Source organism: Cryptomeria japonica, chromosome 2 (assembly GCF_030272615.1).
Source record: "Cryptomeria japonica chromosome 2, Sugi_1.0, whole genome shotgun sequence".
Taxonomy (NCBI): domain Eukaryota; kingdom Viridiplantae; phylum Streptophyta; class Pinopsida; order Cupressales; family Cupressaceae; genus Cryptomeria; species Cryptomeria japonica.
Window position 1 is genome coordinate 431,040,488 of NC_081406.1, and position 14,167 is coordinate 431,054,654.

The window sequence follows — 14,167 nt, forward strand, 5'->3', positions numbered from 1 at the left end:
GATGCGACCCTAGGTCCGCCTTCCTGTCAAAGGGCTGAGTGGGGTTTTCCAAGCTCTGAAGAGGGGTTTCTCATCCGGGTGCCAAGATGGGGCAACCCTTGGGCCGCATTTTTTTCGTCCAAGTGCTGGGCGGGGCTCCGAAGAGGGGTTTGTCATCCGGGGGCCAAGCTGGGCAACCCTTGGGCCGCATTTTTTTCGTCCAAGTGCTGGGCAGGGCTCCGAAGAGGGGTTTCTCATCCGGGGGCCAAGCTGGGCAACCCTTGGGCCGCATTTTTTTCATCCAAGTGCTGGGCGGGGCTCCGAAGAGGGGTTTCCCATCCGGGGGCCGCATTTTTTTTGTCCAAGTGCTGGACGGGGCTCCGAGGAGGGGTTTCTCATCCGGGGGCCGCATTTTTTTCGTCCAAGTGCTGGGCGGGGCTCCGAAGAGGGGTTTCTCATCTGGGGGCCAAGCTGGGCAACCCTTGGGCCGCATTTTTTTCGTCCAAGTGCTGGACGGGGCTCCGAAGAGGGGTTTCTCATCCGGGGGCCGAGCTGGGCAAAACCCTTGGGCCGCATTTTTTTCGTCCATGTGCTCGGCGGGGCTCCAAAGAGGGGTTTCTCATCTAGGGGCCAAGATGGGGCAACCCTTGGGCCGCATTTTTTTCGTCCAAGTGCTGGGCGAGGCTCCGAAGAGGGGTTTCTCATCCGGGGGCCAAGCTGGGCAACCCTTGGGCCGCATTTTTTTCGTCCAAGTGCTGGACGGGGCTCCGAAGAGGGGTTTCTCATCCGGGGGCCGAGCTGGGCAAAACCCTTGGGCCACATTTTTTTCGTCCAAGTGCTGGGCGAGGCTCCGAAGAGGGGTTTCTCATCCAGGGGCCAAGCTGGGCAACCCTTGGGCCGCATTTTTTTCGTCCAAGTGCTGGGTGGGGCTCCGAAGAGGGGTTTCCCTTTCGGGGGCCGCATTTTTTTCGTCCAAGTGCTGGGCGGGGCTCCGAAGAGGGGTTTCCCATCCGAGGGCCGCATTTTTTTCGTCCAAGTGCTGGACGGGGCTCCGAAGAGGGGTTTCTCATCTAGGGGCTGCATTTTTTTTGTCCAAGTGCCGGGCGGGGCTTCGAAGAGGGGTTTCTCATCTGGGTGCCAAGCTCGGCAACCCATGTGCCGCATTTTTTTCGTCCAAGTGCTGGGCGGGGCTCCGAAGAGCGGAAGTGGAAGTGGGGTTTCGGGCATTACCCTCGAGCCACCTTTCCGTCCGAGAGTTTAGTGAGGCTTTTTACCGTTGCAGCTCCCCATGTCCGAAGTGGGGATTTCTGGGTAGGGGCTTCGGGTGCGCATTACATTTTTGCCCGAGCGTCTAGTGGGGTTTCTGGTGCGCTCCAAAGTGGGGTTTCTCACATTGGGGCTTCCCAGGCCCGGTTGTTGGGTGCGCACCCACCCTGGCGTGCACGAAGTCAGAAGTTGGGTTAATTGCCTGGTTTGCCCCGGGTGCGCAACGCTGGTGTGAACCCGGGACCGCTCCGATGTGTGCTCCAAGGTGCGGCGTGCACGAAGTCGGAGCCCGGTTTGCCCCGGGTGCGCACCTCGCGTGCACCTTCGCCGGGGTGGGCACCTTGGTGTGCAGACCTCTGCTGGGTTGCGCGCCCTGGTGGGCACCATGGTGCGCGCCAAGGAGCGCTCTGAAGTGTGCTCCAAGGTGCGGCATGCACGAAGTCGGAGCCCGGTTTGCCCCGGGTGCGCACCTCGCCTGCACCTTGGCCGAGGTGGGCACCTTGGCTGGGTTTGCCACGGGTGCGCTCCGAAGCGGGCTTACTGGAGCGCCCCCTCTTTTTTTGTCAGAGCGTTTGGTGGGGTTTCTCGCATTGGCTCTTCCCAGGCCCGGTTGTTGGGTGCGCTCCCACCCTGGCGCGCGCGAAGTTGGAAGCTGGGTCAATTGCCCGGGCGCGCACCTTGGTGCGCACACCTTGGCTGGGCTGCGCACCAAGGCGGGCTCAAGATGGCACCAGCATTCCCTTTTTTTCACTATCTTTCAAAACGGAAATTTTAAAATCTCATTTTTTTTTGCCTTTTATGGAAATTAGTGAAGGCATCGCATCAAAGGTGCGCACCTCGCTGCCCACCTTGGTGTGCTCCGAGGTGCCCACCACGGTGTGCAAGGCTGGTGCGAACCCAGGAGCGCCCCGATGTGTGCTCCAAGGTGCGGCGTGCACGAAGTCAGAGCCCGGTTTGCCCCGGGTGCGCACCTCGCGTGCACCTTCACCGGGGTGGGCACCTCGGCTGGGTTGCGCGCCCTGGTGGGCACCATGGTGCGCACCAAGGAGCGCTCCGAAGTGTGCTCCAAGGTGCGGCGTGCACGAAGTCGGAGCCCGGTTTGCCCCGGGTGCGCACCTCGCGTGCACCTTCGCCGCGGTGGGCACCATGGCGTGCACGAAGTCGGAGCCCGGTTTGCCCCGGGTGCGCACGAAGTCGAAAGTCGGGTTAATTGCATTGTTTTCCCCAGGTGCGCTCCGAGGTGCGCAACATCGGTGCGCACCAAGGAGGGCTCCGAAGTGTGCTCCAAGGTGCGCACGATGGCGTGCACCTCTGGTGCGCGCGATTCGGAGCTCAGTTTGCCCGGGGTGCGCACACCTTGGCTGGGTTGCGCACCTTTTGTGCGCTCCGACGTGCGCACGAAGTCGGAGCTTGGTTTGCCCCGGGTGCACACCTTCGCCTAGGTGCGCACACCTTGGTGGGCGCCATGGTGCGCACCTTTCGTGCGCTCCAAGGTGCGCACGAAGTCGGAGCTCGGTTTGCCCCGGGTGCGCACCTTGGTGGGTGCCATGGTGCACTCCGAGGTGCCCAAGATTGGTGCGCACCAAGGAGCGCTCCGAAGTGCGCTCCAAGGTGCGCAGGTGCGCGCGAAGTCGAAAGTTGGGTTAATTGTCCGGTTTGCCTCGGTGCGCACCTTGCGTGCACCTTCGCCAGGGTGGGCGCCTTGGTGCGCACACCTTGGCTGGGCTGCGCACCCGGGCGCGCACACCTTGGCACCCGCGTTTCCTTCATTTAAATTTTTTTTTTTTACAATCTCTCAAGTGGGAAATTCTATAATCTCAACTTTTTTTGCCTCTTCAGGAAACTTTTGAATGGAGCGCATCATTGGTGCGCTCCGAAGTGTGCTCCAAGGTGCGCACCTCTGGTGCGCTCCAAAGCTCTCTCCAGCTGCGTGCACCTGCCCCGGGCGCGCACCCGGCCCCGCCCAGCTTCGCTCACCTGTCTCGGGCGTCTGGTGCGGAACCTTAGAGTAAGAAACATCACCGTGCACCTTGGCCAACGTGCGTGACTCGACCGAGCGTGCACTGGCCGAGGTGCACACCGATTTCACCTGGGTGCGCGCACAGCACCTCGGGTGCACCGGGGTGTGCGCACAACGCCCGGGTTGCACCGTGGCCTGTGTGCTCGGGGCGCCTCGGGTGCACGCTCGGTGTCGCCCCCGCGCGCGTGGTAGTGCGGGCACCGCACCCCGGCCCGGCCTGGCCCCGACGAGAACGCAAACGGGCAAAAGGTTAATTCAAATAGCATTGTGACGCCCGGCGAAAAACTAAAAAAGCGTGCAACACTGGGACTTCCCGGGAGGTCACCCATCCCAGTACTACTCCGGCCCAAGCGCGCCTAACTTCGGAGTTCTGATGGGATCCGGTGCACTAACGCTAGTATGATCGCACCCGTTATGAGCTTGTCGCAGTGTGTACTTAGCAAACCGCGACCCACGTGCGAATCCACCCCGGCCACCCACCCCCGTCGAGGTGCACACCCTCCCTCCCCAAGTGCGCCCCGTTCGCCAAGTGTGAGCCCTGCCCGGGTGCACGCACCTTGCTAGGGCGTCGGGTGTGCACCCGGGTCGGCCTACTTGCGTGCACCGGGACGGGGCGTCGTGTGCGCACTCGACTCGCCCAAGTGCGTGGAGTGTCCCGTCTGCAACGCGGTGCCCACACACCACCTCGGGCGCAACGACCTGCGCTCACATGTGGGCCGAGTGCACCTTGGTGCATGTTCGGGGCGCCTCGGGTGCACGCTCGATCTTGCCCCGGTGCACCAAGGCGCTCGGTTTGCCCCGGGTGCGCACTTGGTGCAAGGTGGGCACCCAAAATAGGGATCAAGCACCAAAAACAAGTTTCGGGATGCAAAATGGGACCCAAGGACCACAAATGCATTCCAAGACCCATGATGGGTCCATGAGAACAAAAATGTGTTTCGAGACTTAAGAAACAAATATTGGGTTTTAGGAGAAGAAACATGCTCTGATGCCCAAAACGAGAATCGACCCCGAAAAGGCCACAGGCCAAAAGTGGGATGCGAGACCAAAAAAAATGGGACCCGAGGACCAAAATTGGGTTCCCAGGTCGAAGACAGGGCAACCGGACAAGAAACGACCTCTAAGGCTCGAAATGAGTCCCGACGACTAAAACTTGACAAGAAGCACCCATCAGGCACCCAACTTGACACCCATGGGATGCCGACCCACCCGGGCTTCCACCTAGCACACCTTGGCACCCACCCACCCTGGCACCCAACCTCGCACCCAACTTAGCACCTTTGAACCCACATTGGCACTCACCCTGACCCTGGCACCTTGGAACCCACATTGGCACTCACCTCGACCCTGGCACCCACCTTTGCACTCACCTTGGGACCCACCCTGGCACCCACCCAGACACCCACCTTGGTTCCTTGGCACCCACCTTGGATCCTTGGCACCCACCCCGACACCCACCTTGGCACGCAACTTGGCTACTTGCCACCCACCTTGGCTCCTTGACGCCCACCCCGACAACCACCCCATGACCTACCCTGGCTAGGGTTGGTGCACACCCACCCTGGTGCCCACCTTGGCACCCACCCCATGACCCACCTTGGCACGCACCTTAGTACCCACCCCGTTACCCACCCTAGTACCCACCCCGTGACCCACCTTGGCCAGGGTGGGCACCTTGGTGCACACAACTTGCCTGGGCTGCGCACCAGGGCGCGCTCAAGATGGCACCGGCGTTCCGTTTTTTTCACTATCTTTCAAAACGGAAATTTTAAAATCTCATTTTTATTATTTTTTTGCCTTTTTTGGAAATTAGTGAAGGCAGCGCATCAAAGGTGCGCAATGCTGGTGCGAACCCGGGAGCGCTCCGATGTGTGCTCCAAGGTGCGGCGTGCACGAAGTCCCAGCCCGATTTGCCCCGGGTGCGCACCTTGGTGTGCACACCTTGGCTGGGTTGCGCGCCCTGGTGGGCACCATGGTGCGCACCAAGGAGCGCTTCGAAGTGTGCTCCAAGGTGCGGCGTGCACGAAGTCGGAGCCCGGTTTGCCCTGGTTGCGCTCCGAAGCGGGGTTATTGGAGCGCCCCCTCTTTTTTTGTCGGAGCGTTTGGTGGGGTTTCTCGCATTGGCTCTTCCCAGGCCCGGTTGTTGGGTGCGCACCCACCCTGACGCGCACGAAGTCGGAAGTAGGGTTAATTGCCCGGGTGCGCACCTTCGCCAGGGTGGGCACGTTGGTGCGCACGCCTTGCCTGGGCTGCGCACCAGGGCGGGCTCAAGATGGCACCCGCGTTCCGTTTTTTTCACTATCTTTCAAAACGGAAATTTTAAAATCTCATTTTCTTTTGCCTTTTCTGGAAATTAGTGAAGGCAGCGCATCAAAGGTGTGCACCTCGCTGCCCACCACGGTGCGCAACGCCGGTGGGCACCCGGGAGTGCTTCGAAGTGTGCTCCAAGGTGTTGCGTGCACGTTGTCGGAGCCCGGTTTGCCCTGGGTGCGCACCTCGCATGCACCTTCGTCAGGGTGGGCACCTTGGCTGGGTTTGCCCCGGCTGCGCTCCGAAGCGGGGTTATTGGAGCGCCCCCTCTTTTTTTGTCGGAGCGTTTGGTGGGGTTTCTCGCATTGGCTCTTCCCAGGCCCGGTTGCCACCCTGGCGCACACGGAGTCAGAAGTAGGGTTAATTGCCCGGGTGCGCACCTTTGCTAGGGTGGGCACCTTACCTGGGCTGCGCACCAGGGCGGGCTTAAGATGGCACCCGCGTTCCATTTTTTTCACTATCTTTCAAAACGAAAATTTTAAAATCTCCTTTTTTTTTACCTTTTCTGGAAATTAGTGAAGGCAGCGCATCAAAGGTGCGCACCTGGCTGCCCACCTTGGTGTGCTCTGAGGTGCCCACCACGGTGTGCACCCGGGAGCGCTACGAAGTGTGCTCCAAGGTGCGACATGCATGTTGTCGGAGCCCGGTTTGCCCCGGGTGCGCACCTCGCCTGCACCTTGGCCACGGTGGGCACCTTGGCTGGGTTTGCCGCGGGTGCGCTCCGAAGCGGGGTTACTGGAGCGCCCCCTCTTTTTTTGTCAGAGCGTTTGGTGGGGTTTCTCACATTGGCTCTTCCCAGGCCCGGTTGTTGGGTGCGCTCCCACCCTGGCGCGCGCGAAGTTGGAAGCTGGGTCAATTGCCCTGGCGCGCACCTTGGTGCGCACACCTTGGCTGGGCTGCGCACCAGGGCGGGCTCAAGATGGCACCAGCATTCCCTTTTTTTCACTATCTTTCAAAACGGAAATTTTAAAATCTCATTTTTTTTTGCCTTTTATGGAAATTAGTGAAGGCATCGCATCAAAGGTGTGCACCTCGCTGCCCACCTTGGTGTGCTCCGAGGTGCCCACCACGGTGCGCAACGCTGGTGCGAACCCGGGAGCGCCCCGATGTGTGCTCCAAGGTGCGACGTGCACGAAGTCGGAGCCCGGTTTGCCCCGGGTGCGCACCTCGCGTGCACCTTCGCCGGGGTGGGCACCTCGGCTGGGTTGCGCGCCCTGGTGGGCACCATGGTGCGCACCAAGGAGCGCTCCGAAGTGTGCTCCAAGGTGTGGCGTGCACGAAGTCGGAGCCCGATTTGCCCCGGGTGCGCACCTCGCGTGCACCTTCGCTGCGGTGGGCACCATGGCGTGCACGAAGTCGGAGCCCGGTTGGCCCCGGGTGCGCACCTCGCGTGCACCTTCGCCGGGGTGGGCACCTCGGCTGGGTTGCGCGCCCTGGTGGGCACCATGGTGCGCACCAAGGAGCGCTCCGAAGTTTGCTCCAAGGTGCGGCGTGCACGAAGTCGGAGCCCGGTTTGCCCCGGGTGCGCCCTGGTGGGCACCGTGGTGCGCACCAAGGAGCGCTCCGAAGTGTGCTCCAAGGTGCGGCGTGCACGAAGTCGGAGCCCGGTTTGCCCCGGGTGCGCACCTTCGCCACAGTGGGCACCATGGTGCGCACCATGGCGTGCACGAAGAAGGAGCCCGGTTTGCCCCGGGTGCGCACCTCGCGTGCACCTTCCTCGGGTTGGGCACCTTGGCTGGGTTGCGCGCCCTGGTGGGCACCATGGTGCGCACCAAGGAGTGCTCCGAAGTGTGCTCCAAGGTGCGGCGTGCACGAAGTTGGAGCCCGGTTTGCCCCGGGTGCGCCCTGGTGGGCACCATGGTGCGCACCAAGGAGCGCTCCGAAGTGTGCTCCAAGGTGCGGCGTGCACGAAGTTGGAGCTCGGTTTGCCCCGGGTGCGCACCTTCGCCGTAGTGGGCACCATGGTGCGCACCATGGCGTGCACGAAGTCGGAGCTCGGTTTGCCCCGGGTGCGCACCTTCGCCGTAGTGGGCACCATGGTGCGCACCATGGCGTGCACGAAGTCGGAGCTCGGTTTGCCCCGGGTGCGCACCTCGCGTGCACCTTCGTCGGGGTGGGCACCGCGGCTGGGTTGCGCGCCCTGGTGGGCACCATGGTGCGCACCAAGGAGCGCTCCGAAGTGTGCTCCAAGGTGCGGCGTGCACGAAGTCGGAGCCCGGTTTGCCCCGGGTGCGCAGCTCGCATGCACCTTCGTCGCGGTGGGCACCTTGGCTGGGTTGGGCACCATTGAGCGCTCCGAAGTGTGCTCCAAGGTGCGCAGCATGGCGTGCACTAAGTCGGAGCCTAGTTTGCCCCGGGTGCGCACCTCACGTGCACCTTCGCCAGGGTGGGCACCTCGGTGCGCACACCTTCTCAATGTTTTCTTGCCTTTTCTGGAAATTGGTGAAGGCAGCGCATCAAAGGTGCACACCTTGGTGTGCTCCGAGGTGCGCACGAAGTCGAAAGTCGGGTTAATTGCATTGTTTTCCCCGGGTGCGCAACATCGGTGCGCACCAAGGAGGGCTCCGAAGTGTGCTCCAAGGTGCGCACGATGGCGTGCACCTCTGGTGCGCACGATTCGGAGCTCGGTTTGCCCGGGGTGCGCACACCTTGGCTGGGTTGCGCACCTTTTGTGCGCTCCGAGGTGCGCACGAAGTCGGAGCTCGGTTTGCCCCGGGTGCGCACCTTCGCCAGGGTGCGCACCTTGATGCGCACACCTTGGTGGGCGCCATGATGCGCACCTTTCGTGCGCTCCAAGGTGCGCACGAAGTCGGAGCTCGGTTTGCCCCGGGTGCGCACCTTGGTGGGCGCCATGGTGCACTCCGAGGTGCCCAAGATTGGTGCGCACCAAGGAGCGCTCCGAAGTGCGCTCCAAGGTGCCCAGGTGCACGCGAAGTCGAAAGTTGGGTTAATTGTCCGGTTTGCCTCGGGTGCGCACCTTACGTGCACCTTCGCCAGGGTGGGCGCCTTGGTGCGCACACCTTGGCTGGGCTGCGCACCCGGGTGCGCACACCTTGGCACCCGCGTTTTCTTCATTTAAATTTTTTTTTTTTACAATCTCTCAAGTGGGAAATTCTATAATCTCAACTTTTTTTGCCTCTTCAGGAAACTTTTGAATGGAGCGCATCATTGGTGCGCTCCGAAGTGTGCTCCAAGGTGCGCACCTCTAGTGTGCTCCAAAGCTCTCTCCAGCTACTTGCACCTGCCCCGGGCGTGCACCCGGCCCCGCCCAGCTTCGCTCACCTGTCCCGGGCGTCTGGTGCGGAACCTTAGAGTAAGAAACATCACCGTGCACCTTGGCCAACGTGCGCGACTGGACCGAGCGCGCACTGGCCGAGGTGCACACCGATTTCACCTGGGTGCGCACGCAGCACCTCGGGCGCACCGGGGTGCGCGCACAACGCCCGGGTTGCACCGTGGCCTGTGTGCTCGGGGCGCCTCGGGTGCGTGCTCGGTGTCGCCCCGCGCGCGCGCGGTAGTGCGGGCACCGCACCCCGGCCCGGCCCGGCCCCGACGAGAACGCAAACGGGCAAAAGGTTAATTCAAATAGCATTGCGATGCCCGGCGAAAAACTAAAAAAGGGTGCAACACCGGGACTTCCTGGGAGGTCACCCATCCCAGTACTACTCCGGCCCAAGCGCGCTTAACTGCGGAGTTCTGATGGGATCCGGTGCACTAACGCTGGTATGATCGCACCCGTTATGAGCTTGTCGCAGTGTGTACTTAGCAAACCGCGACCCACGTGCGAATCCACCCCGGCCACCCACCCCCGTCGAGGTGCACACCCTCCCTCGCCAAGTGCGCCCCGTTCGCCAAGTGTGAGCCCTGCCCGGGTGCGCGCACCTTGCTAGGGTGTCAGGTGTGCACCCGGGTCGGCCTACGTGCGTGCACCTGGACGGGGCGTCGTGTGCGCACCCGACCCGCCCAAGTGCGTGCAGTGTCCCGTCTGCAACGCGGTGCCCACACACCACCTCGGGCGCAACGACCTGCGCTCACATGTGGGCCGAGTGCACCTTGGTGCATGTTCGGGGCGCCTCGGGTGCACGCTCGATCTTGCCCCGGTGCACCAAGGCGTTCGGTTTGCCCCGGGTGCGCACTTGGTGCAAGGTGGGCACCCAAAATAGGGATCAAGCACCAAAAACAAGTTTCGGGATGCAAAATGGGACCCAAGGACCACAAATGCGTTCCAAGACCCATGATGGGTCCATGAGAACAAAAATGTGTTTTAGATAGCTCTTGGGCTTTCTGGGACGGAAGTCGGAAGTTTGGGCTGTTGTCCGATTTGATGACCATTCTTCGGATGTGTGAGAATCGGACAAATAACTTATATAGGGGACTATGTTGTCTCACGCAGCCCCCTCCGTGCCCCTCTATCTCGACAGATGTTGGTGCTTGAAAGGGTTGGGATCGCTCGGATTTATAAATGTGCACCACCGTTTGTCGAGTGTGAGGGACGCGGCAGGTCTCCTAAATGCTATGCGGGCGCTCTCTGAGAATCTCTATCCGGCCTCGACACAGACTCGTCTTGCTGAATGGTTTGGTACTGGTAGTCGATCCAACACGTCCTTGTTGTGGCCGCCTAGGCGATTCGATTCGAGCCCCCGTCTAGCTTTTGGGTTGCTTGGCGAATTTTGCCCTATCCGCAAGTGAGCTCGGTCCCTAAACGTTCGAGGAACCCGATTGCTATGCACCGACTCTCTTTCTTGCGAGCCTCCATCTAGCTTTTGGGTCTCTACGGAACGGAAGTCGGAATCTGGGACCGTTGTTTGATTCGACGAGGCAGACTACGGTTGTGCGAGAATCAGACAAATAACTTATATAGGGGAGGTGTTGACTGGAGCATTCTCCCCCGTGCCCCTCTAACTCGACCTATGCTGGCACTCGAACGGTGGGTAGCACTCGGATTTTCATTGAGCGCCAGCATTGGTCGATTTAGAGGGGCACGCGAGATTCCCGAATGCTATGCGAGGGCTCTAACGGAAATGCCTATTGGTTTCGGTATGGATACAATTGCGAGAGTGGTTCTGCAAAGGTAGTCGTTCCGATGCATCCATGTCATGGCCAAATCGATAATTCGATTTGAGCCCTCGTATAGCATTTGGGTCTCTCGATGTGATTCCGCATTCCAGTCCCTTTGGGCACTGCTTGAACCGCATCCCAGGGGGTTCCCTTCCCAATAATCTGCCTCGCAACCTGATTGCTATGCGGTGAGGCTCCTCGGCCGCCTTGGAACTATCTGTGTATCGGACGCATCGCGGGATAAGGGGTTGTCACTGGTAGTCGCCCCAAGCGCGTCCGATGCTTGGACCATTCCGAGGCGGACCTGAAGCCTCTTCCGTCTAGCCGTTGGGTCCTTCTCGCCGCATCCCTTGCCTCGCACCCTGATTGCTATGCGGTGAGGCTCCTCGGCCACCTTGGAACTATCTGTGTATCGGATGCATCGCGGGATAAGGGGTTGTCACTGGTAGTCGCCCCAAGCGCGTCCGATGCTTGGACCATTCCGAGGCGGACCTGAAGCCTCTTCCCTCTAGCCGTTGGGTCCTTCTCGCCGCATCCCTTGCCTCGCACCCTGATTGCTATGCGGTGAGGCTCCTCGGCCGCCTTGGAACTATCTGTGTATCGGATGCATCGCGGGATAAGGTGTTGTCACTGGTAGTCGCCCCAAGCGCGTCCGATGCTTGGACCATTCCGAGGCGGACCTGAAGCCTCTTCCCTCTAGCCGTTGGGGCTTTCTCGCTGCATCCCTCACCTCGCACCCTGATTGCTATGCGGTGAGGCTCCTCGGACGCCTTGGAACTATCTGTGTATCGGATGCATCGCGGGATAAGGGGTTGGCACTGGTAGTCGCCCCAAGCGCGTCCGATGCTTGGACCATTCCGAGGCAGCCTTGAGCCTCTTCCCTCTAGCCATTGGGGCCATCTCGCCGCATCCGCCCCTCGCACCCCGATTGCTATGCGGTGAGGCTCCTCGGCCGCCTTGGAACTATCTGTGTATCGGACGCATCGCGGGATAAGGGGTTGGCACTGGTAGTCACCCAATGCGCGTCCGATGCTTGGACTATTCTGAGGTGGCCTTGCAGCCTCTTCCGTCTAGCCTTTGGGGCCATCTCCCTGCATCCCCCACCTCGCACCATGATTCCTATGCGGTGAGGCTCCTCGGCCGCCTTGGAACTATCTGTGTATCGGACGCATCGTGGGATAAGGGGTTGTCACTGGTAGTCGCCCCAAGCGCGTCCGATGCTTGGACTATTCCGAGGCGGCCCTGCAGCCTCTTCCGTCTAGCCTTTGGGGCCATCTCGCCGCATCCCTCACATCGCACCCCGATTGCTATGCGGTGAGGCTCCTCGGCCGCCTTGGAACTGTCTGTGTATCGGACGCATCGCGGGATAAGGGGTTGTCACTGGTAGTCGCCCCAAGCGCGTCCGATACTTGGACTATTCTGAGGCGGCCCTGCAGCCTCTTCCGTCTAGCCTCTGGGGCCATCTCGCCGCATCCCTCACCTCGCACCCCGATTGCTATGCGGTGAGGCTCCTCGGCCGCCTTGGAACTATCTTCGTATCGGACGCATCGCGGGATAAGGGGTTGTCACTGGTAGTCGCCCCAAGCGCGTTGGGGCCATCTCGCCGCATCCCCCACCTCGCACCCCGATTGCTATGCGGTGAGGCTCCTTGGCCGCCTTGGAACTATCTTCGTATCGGACGCATCGCGGGATAAGGGGTTGTCACTGGTAGTCGCCCCAAGCGCGTCCGATGCTTGGACTATTCCGAGGCGGCCCTGCAGCCTCTTCCGTCTAGCCGTTGGGGCCATCTCGCCGCATCCCCCACCTCGCACCCCGATTGCTATGCGGTGAGGCTCCTTGGCCGCCTTGGAACTATCTTCGTGTCGGACGCATCGCGGGATAAGGGGTTGTCACTGGTAGTCGCCCCAAGCGCGTCCGATGCTTGGACTATTCCGAGGCGGCCCTGCAGCCTCTTCCGTCTAGCCATTGGGGCCATCTCGCTGCATCCCCCACCTCGCACCCCGATTGCTATGTGGTGAGGCTCCTCGGCCGCCTTGGAACTATCTTCGTATCGGACGCATCGCAGGATAAGGGGTTGTCACTGGTAGTCACCCCAAGCGCGTCCGATGCTTGGACCATTCTGAGGTGGCCCTGAAGCCTCTTCCGTCTAGCCGTTGGAGCCTTCTCGACGCATCCCTCGCCTCGCACCCCCGATTGCTATGCGATGAGGCTCCTCGGCCGCCTTGGAACCATCTTTGTATCGGACGCATCGTGGGATAAGGGGTTGGCACTGGTAGTCGCCCCAAGCGCGTTCGATGCTTGGACCATTCCGAGGTGGCCCTGAAGCCTCTTCCGTCTAGCCATTGGGGCCTTCTCACCCCATCCCTTGCCTCGCACCCTGATTGCTATGCGGTGAGGCTCCTCGGCCGCCTTGGAATCATCTGTGTATCGGACGCATCGCGGGATAAGGGGTTGGCACTGGTAGTTGCCCCAAGCGCATCCCATGCTCGGACCATTCTGAGGCGGCCCTGAAGCCTCTTCCGTCTAGCCGTTGGGGATTTCTCATCCCATCCCTCGCCTCGCACCCCGATTGGTATGCGGTGAGGCTCCTCGGCCGCCTCGGAACTATCTGTGTATCGGACGCATCACGGGATAAGGGGTTGGCACTGGTAGTCGCCCCAATCGCGTCCAATGCTTGGACCATTCCAAGGCGGCGCTGCAGCCTCTTCCGTTTAGCCGTAGGGGCCTTCCCGTCGCATCCTTCGCCTCGCATCCCGATTCCTATGCGGTGAGTCTTCTCGGCCGCCGCGGAACTATACCTGTTATCGCTACTACTGCCATCCCTCGGCTGGTAACCTCCTCGGCCGCCTTGGAACGTTCTCTTTGTCGGACGCGTCGCGGGATAAGGGGTTGGCACTGGTAGTCGCCCCAAGCGCGCCCGATGCATAGACCGCTCCGAGTCGACCTTGCTTGCAGCCTCTCACATGCATAGACCTCTCTGAGTCGACCCTGCAGCCTCTCACATTTAGCCTTTGTAATCTCGCGTCACAACATGATTGCTATCCGTGCTGCATCCCTTGCCTCAAGCCCTGATTGCTTTCTTGGCTGCATCCCTCCTCTCCTCACAGCCTGGTTGTCATCACTGCTGCATCCGTCGCTTCATGCATCTGGCTGCTGGGCCCTTCCCACCGCACACCTCGATTGCTATCTCTGCTGCATCACACACCCCAATTGCTATCTCTGCTACATCCCTCGGCTCTCACTTCTGCATCCTTCGCCTCACACCTCGATTGCTATCAATGCTGCATCCGTAACCTCACACCCCGATTGCTATGCGGGGAGGCTCCTTGGCCGCCTTGGAAATTTCTCTGTGTCGGACGCACCGCGGGATAAGGGGGCTGGCACTGGTAGTCGCCCCAAGTGCGCCCGATTCTTAGACCGCTTTGAGGTGACCTCGTAGCCTCTTTCGTCAAGGCTTCTGCCTTCAACGCCCTTTTTACACCTCGATTGCTATGCGCGGCCTCGTTGGCGTCTATCACCTCTCTGCGAAGAGTG

At 61.1% G+C, this 14,167-nt stretch overlaps 2 non-coding genes across 2 annotated transcripts; both read right to left on the reverse strand.

Moving 5' to 3' along the window:
* Positions 1–3,557: 3,557 nt before the first annotated feature.
* On the reverse strand, positions 3,558–3,676 carry LOC131873767 (5S ribosomal RNA). Its single transcript, XR_009371666.1, has one exon. It is a non-coding gene; the product is annotated as a 5S ribosomal RNA (ribosomal RNA).
* A 5,517-nt stretch (positions 3,677–9,193) lies between these two features.
* Positions 9,194–9,312, reverse strand: LOC131873791 (5S ribosomal RNA). The gene has a single exon (XR_009371690.1). It is a non-coding gene; the product is annotated as a 5S ribosomal RNA (ribosomal RNA).
* Positions 9,313–14,167: the final 4,855 nt, after the last annotated feature.